Here is an 8,530-nt window from a genome sequence, read left to right on the forward strand (position 1 = left end):
CATGTAAAATAAAATATGTTGACTTTACTTCAATATTATATCAACTTGAAATACACCGGTTTTGCGTTATAAACATTAGAAGCCACATTTTTAATGTTATAAATTAAGTGAAAAAATGCCCCCTTCCTGATCTTAAGTTTTGAGACTACAGGTAGCTTATATTTACCCTTCGCCACTACATTAAAAACAAATCCACTAAAAAACCATGGAATTATAAAGGCTGAATCAAGAAAAACATCTTTTTAAAAAAATATTGAACATTTCATGAATTTGCACGTCATCCTTGAGCAGGGGCCAGGCTAATCATCTCTGTGTCATTCCAATTTTAGTGTATGCGCTGCCGAAGTGAACACAAGGAAATCATCATCTTATGTTAAAAGAATATTGAATAATAAATGCTCATGCTAACATACACGTAGTAATTATTTGATTTAAATGTGTAATTTATGTTGCTCTTCACATCAGAACACATAGGCCTAGTCATAAGAAATAGATAAGAAATTAGAGGCAAGTAGAAATAGGTGGAGCTAGATTAATAAATTATCATTAAATACAAGTGAGTATTTCTGTACTTATTTATTAAAGTTGTCATTGCACTAAAGAAAAATAGAAATGTAGCTAATGTACTCAGCATCAACAGAATCTCAACATTAAATGCACAGTTCTGCAATAACAGCTATTTGAATTCCACAAGGCAAATATATAATTTTTCTCATTAAATAACTAATAATTGAAATAAAAACTTGCTAGACACCAAGACTTTAACTTTGTATCCCAAGAATCATAAATGAATATTATCCACATTCTATTTCATAATGCATGATTCATTTTTCTACAGTGTAGAGCTTGCAGATACAGCTGGTGGTGTAAATCATGCTATGTTCTGTTTCATTGTAATAGGCAGATACCAGTCCTCGTGATAAAAATAGAATGTCTAATGTCTTTGCTTAGCAGCTATTAACAATTTTCCAAATATTTTCTCAATATTTGTGTAGTTTACCAACTCGAGAAAAGTTTACCAAGCCATCTCCAAGGACCAGAAACTATCAGAGCTATCTTATAATAGAAAAGTTCAAAAGACAAGCTTAAGAAGGGGGAGCTGAGCCTCTGTCTCCTTAAAAACTTTTCAAAAAGCCCACCTAGTTGACATCCACATTCTTGACACTGTTGAGAAGTATGTCACATTATGTCCCTAACTGAAAGAAATATTATATTAAATATTTGCAAGGTAGAAGAGAAAAATGAAGATTGGATGAGTGACTACCAATGTCTGCCACTCCCACTGATGTGCACATATGTTCCATGGGACTGCGTGACTGCAGACGAATGGGCAGAGAAACACAGCAATCTGCTAAGACTGATTATGCCACAGGGGTGGAAACAAAGGTTAGACAGTATTAACTTTTTACACTGTTTGTGTTTTGTTTCACCTATTACGATGAGAACCCATGCTCATTTTATTCAAAAACAAAATAAACTAAAACATTTCACAAATAGAAAAAACGAATAACCATAGAGTTTAAGTTAAATGAAGCCTAAAATAGAATAGTAGAAAACCTACTATTAAGTATAATACTTGATTTAATGTGTTATACTGGCCATAATCACAAAAAAATAAAAATAGATATAGTAAATAGTGGTAATCTCTTACAGAATAGATGAGGAGCAAAAGAGAAAGATGAAAATATTAATTTTAATTTTATAATTAAAAAAATCATGTACAAGGAATAATTTACTATGTAAATAATGAAGAATTAAAAGGATAACATTCAGGAAAATGAATATGAAGGGAGGAAAAGAGCAAACATGAGAGTTCTAAAGGGCCAGCCATGTTTGGAGATGGTGGGGATTCAGACTGAGAGGCTGGAATGGAACACATCCTGGAGGGGTGGGGGCTGTGCCTGGGAAAGTTGTTATAGGTGGAGACTCCGGGAGGAAAGAAGAACGACACAGTTATGAGTTTAAATTTATTTGTCATCAGCACACGTTTCCATTGAAACTGAGATGGGGCTAAACTAAGTCCAAGTTTAGGGCAAACAAATGGGGACAAAGCACAAGAACAGGAAGCAGGTAGTGTGGTGTGAATTTAGTCATACTGAGGTGGCAATAATACCTGAATGTTTAAGGTGACGTAACTGTATTTATGGACACGTGTTCCTGGCAGATGGTAATGTTAGCACAGGAAGTATGGTGAACAAAATTTCAGAAGACTGAAACATCTTGACCTCTTATGAGATCTGTGATGATCTCAGTATGGTTGGATATAGAGTATAGAAAAGAGGAGGGCTACAGTCAGGTAGAACACGCCTGCGGTGCGGTCATTGGAACAAGGTCTTGTGAGTTAGGCATAAGAGTTTGGATTCCCCTCTATGGAAATTCAAAAGGAAGCCAGCAACATGCTTTAAACATGTTTCATTTAATGAAAATTGCTCTGAAAAGGAATAAAGGGAAGGTTAGAGTATGGGAAAGACACACGGACCAATCCAGCAACTCTTTTACAAGTCCCAGCCTGGCTGGTATGGCTCAGTTGGTTGCGGCACAGGCCTGGGTTGACGGTTTCATCTCTAGTCAGGTGCATGGGGAAGGCAAAGGATCCCTGTTTCTCTCTCTCTCTTTCTCCCTCCCTTTGTCGCTTCTCTCAGTCTCTCTCTTTCTCTCTCTTTCTGTGTATGTGGAACAAAACGGATATGACACATGCGAAGTAAACAAAATCAGCAGACTGTCTTTGAATTCTAGGTTGAAAAATTACTCTCATTTCCTTCACCTAATAAAGAAAATAACATCTCTTACTTTAACAGGAAGCTAAACAACAAAACAAATAAGCAACCAAAATAAAAACAAGGACACTGAAATAGAGAACAGGGGGACAGTGACCAGAGGGGAGACAGGAGGGAATTTCAGGGGAAAAGGGGAAGGATTTACAGGAACGAGTATAAAGGACACATGGACAACAACTATGGGGGTGGAAATGGGAGGGAGGTGGGGAGCACTGGGGGGGTGGGCTGGGATGGGAGTAAAAGACAGAAAACTGTACTTGAACAATAATTAAATAAAAAAGAAAAAACATCTCTTGATTGTGAGGTTGAATTTAATTTAGGACTAATTTAAAATGGTCACTTTTTCAGTTTTCTAAACTACATTTAGTTATCATGAACAAGAGTGTGAAGAAATCTGTTACAAGTAATGAACATCTTTGCATATTGGATAACACAGTTTGCCATAAACACATTGCACTTAAGAACATCATTTCACACCATAAAACTGATCAATAAGCTTCTTCAAGATAAAGCATAAACTACCGCTGAACTTTCTGAATAATGCATTAATTTACATGAATACATTGTAAAGACAAATGCAGAGAGTGTATATGTTGTTGTTAAATGTTTTATTTGACCTAATGTTTAAAAGTTAAGTAGAATATTAATGTTTTATGCTTTTCAAAACACCAGAAGTCATTGTGTTAACCAGAAGAGGCCAGACTATCCTGTGGTGCAAACAATGATAAATCTCAATGGCTTAAACAAAAAATCCAAAATGAACAAGTAAAACAAAGGTACAATCCTCATTATGACTTTAAATTTGTCTCAAATTTGCCTCACAATAGGGCCCCTGGGAAATAGAACTTTCTGAGCCCTTCCCACAGTGGAACGGAAGGGCACATTAGTACACATTGTCTCTTAATGGCTTCTGTCTAGAAGTTACACATGGTCTTTGCACTTATATTCCATTTGTAAAAGCAAGTAGTTAGGAGTTTTAACTTGCTTATAGAAATATGCAACTCGATCATGTATCCAGGAAAAAAATAGAATTAAAGGTCAATCGAACCAATACCTACCACTGTAATTCACTAATTTTTCTTTCAATGAGAAGAGATTTTTAAATATTTTTATTTAGTTATTTTTCAAGTACAGTTTTCTGTCTATTTCTCCCATCCCAGCCCACACTGCCCCATGCTCCTCAACTCCTTCCCATTTCCACCCCCTTAGTTATTGTCCCTGTGTCCTTTATACTTGTTCCTCTAAATCCTTCCAATTTTTCCCCTTAAATTCCCTCCCCTCTCCCCTCTGGTCGCTGTCCTCTTGTTCTCTATTTCAGTGTCTTTGCTTTTATTTTGCTTGCTTGTTTGTTTTGTTGTTTAGTTTCCTGTTAAAGGTGAGATCATATGGTATTTGTCTTTCAACACCTGGATTATTTCACTCAGCATAATACTTTCCAGTTCCACCCATGCTGTTGCAAAGGGTAGTAGCTCCTTCTTTCTCTCTGCTGCATAGAATTCCATTGTGTATATATACCAAAACTTTTTGATCCATTCATTCACTGACAGACACCTAGGTTGCTTCCAACTCTTATCTATTGTAAATTGTGCTTCTATGAACATGGGGGAACATAGATTCTTTGAAATTGCTGTTTTAGGTTTCATAGGATATAATCATAGCAGTGGAATTGCTGGGTCAAAATGCAGGTTGATTTTTAATTTTCTGAGAAAATGCCATACTGTTTTCCATAATAGTTATACCAGGCTGCAATCCCACCAACAGTGAACTAAGGTCCCCTTTTCCCCACTACCTCTCCAACATTTGTTGTTGGTTGTTTTGTTTATAATAGCCATCCTGACTGCTGTTAAGTGGTATCTCATTGTGGTTTTAATTTGCATCTCTCTGATAGCTAGCGATATTGAGCATCTCTTCGTGTGTCTCTGGATCTTCTGTATGTCCTCCTTGGAGAAGCGTGTGTTCAAGTCCTTTTCCCATTTTTTAATTGGGTTAGTTGTCTTCTTAGAGTGGAGTCCTGTAAGTTCTTTGTATATTTTGGAGATTAAACTCTTGTCTAAGGTATCACTGGCAAATACGTTTTCCCACACAATTGGTTGTCTTTTAAATTTAATACTGTTTTCTTTAGCCATGCAGAAGGTTTTTATTTTGATGAGATCCCATTTGCTTATTCTTTCCTTTATATTCCTTGCTCTAGGGGACATATCAGTAAAAATGTTGCTGCAAGGAATATCTGAGATTTTCCTGCCAATGTTCTCCTCTAGGACTTTAATGGTTTCAAGGCTTATATTTGAGTCTTTTATCCACGTTGAATTTATTTTGGCGTATGGTGTAGGTCTGTGTTTAAGGTTTTTTTTTTTTTTTTTTTGCACGTAGTTGTCCAGTTCTCCCAACATCATTTGTGGAAGAGGCTATCTTTACTCCATTTTATGTTACTGCCCCCTTTGTTGAGTATTAATTGACTGTAGAGAGTTGGGTTGACTTCTGGGCTCTCTGTTCTGTTCCATTGGTCTATGTGCCTGCTTTTATGCCAGTACCAGGCTGTTATGATTACAGTGGCCTTGTAATACAGTTTGATATCAGGTATTGTGATTCCCTCCTACTTTGTTCTTATTTCTCAAAAGTGCAGTTGCTATTCGGGGTCATTTATGGTTCCATATAAATTTTTGACGTGTTTGTTCTATGTCTGTGAAATATGCCATTGGTACTTTAATAGGTATTGATTGAATCTGTATATTGCTTTGGGTAATATTAACATTTTGATGATGTTAATTCTTCCAATCCATGAACAAGGTATATGTTTCCATTTGTTTGTGTCTTCCTTGATTTCTTTCTTCAGGGCTGTGTAGTTTTCTGCATATAGGTCTTTATCTCCTTAGTTAGGTTTATTCCCAGATATATTATTTTTCTTTTTGCTATAACGAATGGGATTTTTTCCTTGATTTCTGCTTCTGATGATTCATTGTTGGTATACAAAAATGGATTCGATTTCTGGATATTGACTTTGTAACCAGCTGTTTTGCCAAATTCATTAATTAGTTTGAGCAATTTTTGGTAGTCTATAGGATTTTCAATGTACACAATCATGTCATCTGCAAACAGTGACAGTTTTGTTTCCTCCTTTCCTATTTGGATGCCTTTTATTTCCTTTTCTTGCCTGATCACTGTGGCTAAAACTTCCAATACTATAGTGAATAGAAGTGGTGAAAGTGGACATCCTTGTCTTGTTCCTGATCTTAGTAGAAAAGCTTTTAGTTTTTGCCCATTCAGTATGATGTTGGCTGTAGGTCTCTCATATGTGGCCTTTATTATATTAAGGAATTCTCCCTTTATTCCCACTTTCCTGAGTGTTTTTATCATAAATGGGTGTCGTATCTTATCAAAAGCTTTTTCCGCATCTATTGATATGATCATGTGGTTTTTGTCCTTCCTTTTGTTTGTGTGATGTATTACATTTACTGATTTGAACGATCAAATGTTGCATCATTTGCAAATGTTGAACGATCCTTGCATCCCTGGGATGAATACCATTTGGTCATGGTGTATGATCTTTTTGATATGTTGTTGGATGTGATTTGCCAATATTTTGTTGAGGATTTTAGCATCTAATGTTCCTCAGCCATATTGGCCTGAAGTTTTCTTTCTTTGTTGTGTCTCTATCTGGTTTTGGAATTAGGATGATGCTGGCTTCATAAAACAAGTTTGGGAGTTTTCCATTCTTTTGGATTTTTGGGAATAGTCTGTGAAGAATAGGGGTTAGCGCTTCCTTAAATGTTTTGTAGAATTCTCCTGTGAAACCATCTGGTCCGGGGCTTTTGTGTGATGGGAGTTTTTTGATTACTGCTTCAATTTCTTGTGCTGTTATTGGTGTGTTGAGATTTTTTGCTTCTTTTTCATTGAGTTTTGGAAGATTGTATTTTTCTAGAAATGTGTCCATTTCACCTAGGTTTTCAAATTTCTTGGCATACAATTCTTCATAGTAATTTCTTACAATCCCTCCTATTTCTGTGGTATCAGTTGTAATCTCTCCTCTTTCATTTCTGATTGTGTTTATTTGAGTCCTCTCTCTGATTTTCTTTTTTTTTTATTTTTACTTGTTTATTTTTTTAATTTTTTTAATTGATTATGCTGTTACAGTTGTTCTATTAAGGCTTCTCTGTTTTGTTTATCTTCCCAAAGAACCAACTTCTGGATTCATTGATCCTTAGAATTGCTCTTTTAGTCTCTATGTCATTTAGTTCTGCTCTGATCTTGGTTATTTCCTTCCTTCTGCTTGCTCTGGACTGTCTTTGTTGTTGTTCCTCAAGTTCTTGCAGGCATAGGGTTAGGTAGTTTGTTTGAAATGTTTATAACTTCTTTAGGTAGGCCTGTATTGCTCTAAACTTCCCTCTCAGGACTGCCTTCGCTGTGTCCCATAAGTTTTGGGTTGTTATGAGTTCATTTTCATTTGTTTCCAGAAGCTTTTTTATTTCTTCCCTAATTTCATTCTTGACCTATTTCTTGTTTAATAGCATACCATTCAGTCTCCATGATTTTGGGTGTTTTGGGTTTTTTCCTTTGGGGTTGGTTTCCAATTTCAATCCCTTATGGTCAGAGAAAATGCTTGGTATGATTTCAATTTTCTTCAATTTGTTGAGGCTCATTTTGTGTCCTATTATGTGGTCTATCTTTGAAAATGTTCCATGTGCATTTGAAAAGAATGTGTATATAGCTTCTTTGGGATGAAGGGCTCTACATATATCAGTTAAGTCCATTTCATCTAGGGCATTGTTCAATGCCACAATATCTTTGTTGATAATTTGTTTGGAAGATTTGTCCATTTTTGACAGTGGAGTGTTAAAATCCCCTACTATAATTGTGTTGCTGTCAATATCTTTCTTGAAGTCCTCTAAGATTTTCTTTATATATTTTGGTGCTCCTATGTTTGGTGCATATATATTTATGATGTTAATGTCTTCTTGGTGGATTCTTCCCTTGAGTATTATGAAGTGACCTTCTGGGTCTCTCTTTATGGTACTTTTTTTTGAAGTCTATTTTGTCTGATATGAGAAGTGCTACCTCAGCTTTTTTTCTTGTCCGTTTGCTTGGAAAATTTGTTTCTAGCCTTTCACTTTTTGTCTGTGATGGTCTTTTGTCCTGAGGTGGGTCTCTTGTAGGGTCATATGTGAGGGTCATGCTTTCTTATTCATGCAGCTATTCTGTGCCTTTTGACTGGAGCATTTAATCCATTTACATTTAAGGTTATTATTGATAGGTACTTATTCATTGCCATTTTTGTACCTGTGTTCCTCTCTGTCTCTCTCTTTTCCTTCCTTTCCTTAAAGCAGTCCTTTTAGTATTTCTTGTAGGACTGGTTTGGTGGAGGCATATTCTTTTAGAATTCTTTTGTCTTGGAAGCTCTTTATTTGGCCTTCTATTTTGATTGAGAGCCTTGCTGGGTAAAGTAGCCTTGGTTGTAGGCCTCTGGTTCTCATTACTTGGAATATTTCTTGCCATTCTCTTCTTGCCTGGAGTGTTTCCATTTAGAAGTCAGTAGCTAACCTTATTGGGGCTCCCTTGTATGTTACTTCTTTTTTCTCCCTTACTGCCTTTAAGATTCTCTCCTTGTTTTGGAATTTTGCCATTTCAATGATGATGTGTCTTGAAGTGGGCCTCCTTGGGTTCCTCTTGTTTGAGACTCTCTGTGATTCCTGGATTTGTGTGACTCTTTCTCTCAACAAATTAGGAAAATTTTCTCTCGTTTCTCTTTCAAATACGTT

General features: G+C 36.0%; 1 non-coding gene across 1 annotated transcript; it reads right to left on the reverse strand.

Annotated features, from left to right (window-relative positions):
• Positions 1-246: 246 nt before the first annotated feature.
• LOC119043648 (U6 spliceosomal RNA) lies at positions 247-353 on the reverse strand. The gene has a single exon (XR_005081463.2). It is a non-coding gene; the product is annotated as a U6 spliceosomal RNA (small nuclear RNA).
• Between the last annotated feature and the right edge of the window lie 8,177 nt (positions 354-8,530).

This window comes from Artibeus jamaicensis, unplaced genomic scaffold (assembly GCF_021234435.1).
Source record: "Artibeus jamaicensis isolate MK-2021 breed Jamaican fruit bat unplaced genomic scaffold, CSHL_Jam_final contig_452, whole genome shotgun sequence".
NCBI lineage: Eukaryota > Metazoa > Chordata > Mammalia > Chiroptera > Phyllostomidae > Artibeus > Artibeus jamaicensis.